Source organism: Salvelinus sp. IW2-2015, unplaced genomic scaffold (assembly GCF_002910315.2).
Source record: "Salvelinus sp. IW2-2015 unplaced genomic scaffold, ASM291031v2 Un_scaffold2034, whole genome shotgun sequence".
Classification (NCBI taxonomy): Eukaryota; Metazoa; Chordata; class Actinopteri; order Salmoniformes; family Salmonidae; genus Salvelinus; species Salvelinus sp. IW2-2015.
Genome location: NW_019943380.1, coordinates 73,126 through 74,908, shown reverse-complemented (window position 1 = coordinate 74,908; position 1,783 = coordinate 73,126). Strand labels below are relative to the sequence as shown.

The following is a 1,783-nucleotide window of genomic DNA, read 5'->3' as shown; positions in this document are numbered from 1 at the left end:
ACATCCTATTCATATTTGTACAGGTTCCACTCAAATAAAAAGTTCAAAAGTTATTTTATCCATTTCGCGAGGCAACGAGAGCAAAAGCAACGTTTCGGCGGCTAGGCCATCGTCTGTCAATCAGCACCCAAACAGACAAAACAGAAATGGCTAGGTTACTGAACTAACAAACTGGGGCCGTGTGGGCAAGGGGCCATAACGACAGTAAAAAATGTGCAGATTTTATGAGGCCAGAGTGTAACTGGAGTTAGTTAATGCAGCATTTAAAAATCCCTTAAAGCCTCCTTGTAACAGAAAGACGCATGCTATCTGTTAGAAACTGCATGGCCATAGATATTTTATGAAACCACGTTGTTGGTTGAGCTCAATACAATCATAACGAATAATGCTGAACGATTTCATTCTGGCATAGGCCTTTCTATTCTGTATGGTTTATTGGTTTATTTTTGTAAAATAGTTTATTTTTGTTGTCTGTGTTGATATTTTGATGACTTGACCTCAACGGCATGGCTGGCGTAGCCGAGTAGTTTARGTTTGAATATTTACACTTTAGTTTCTTATTAACACCACAGCAAAACATCATACATAAGGCTACCAATTTATCCAACTTATATTACGCCATCACTTTTGTTCAACACAAGTAAGGGGAGCTAATTAGACTGAGATTTTTTTTTTTTTTTTTTACATTTTGAATGAGCTATAAAGGGATAGAAGCTCCGGTCCCCGAAATATGACATTTAAGCAATAAACTGAAAACTATGAGGTGTGATGATATATTGCACAATTAGGCATCTGTAGGGAGCAAGTAACGCAGCACACACACACACACACACACACACACACACTCTAACCTACCCTAGACTCTTAACTCATAGATAAACTATACATTCTTGTACCGAACAGTTTTCCCTCAAAACCCTAAACCTAACTGCTTAACCCGTCTAAACCTAACCCTAACTCTTAACCTCTAAACCTACACTCTAAACTCTTAACACCCTAACCCTAACTCTTAACCCCTAAACACCACTAACCCCAACCTAACCCTAACTCTTACCTCTAAACCTTAACTCTATACTATTAACCCTAACCCAACTCTTAACCCCTAAACCTAACCCTAACTCTTACCCTAACACCTAACTCTAACTTAACCCTAACCCTAACTCTAACCCCTAAACCTAACCCTAACTCTACCCCTAACCTTAACCCTAACTCTTACCCAAACTAACCCTAACTCTTAGCCCTAAACCTAACCCTAACTCTGCTAGCCACCTTAACCAACCTAACCCTAAACTCTTAGCCCTAAACCTACCCTAACTCTTTAGCCCTAAACCTAACCTCCAAACGCCCTACCTAAGTGTCTAACCCTTACCCTCATTTGTACTCTAACTCTAACTCTTAACCCTATACCTGAACCTAACTCTAACCCTTAAACCTAAACCTAACTCTTAACCTCTAAACCTAACTCTAACTCTATAGCCCCTAAACCTAACCTTAAACCTAACCCTAGTTCAACCTAAATCTAATCCTAAGCCTAAAATATCATTATTATAAGTGAAGACTGGTAAAATGTCCTCACTTCTCTGAAATTTAGTTGGTTTACTATTCTTGTGAGGACTTCTGGTACTACCAAGTGTAGTAAACGTGTACACCACGCACACACACACACACACACCACACACACGCACGCACGGCACGCACGCACCACGCACGCACACACACACCACACACACACACACACACACACACACACACACACACACACCACACACACACACACACACCC

At 40.5% G+C, this 1,783-nt stretch overlaps 1 protein-coding gene across 1 annotated transcript in view; it reads left to right on the top strand.

Moving 5' to 3' along the window:
• The window catches only part of LOC112072769 (homeobox protein aristaless-like 4), a 56,225-nt gene that overhangs the window by 1,474 nt on the left and 52,968 nt on the right, over positions 1-1,783 (top strand). The window lies entirely within an intron of this gene.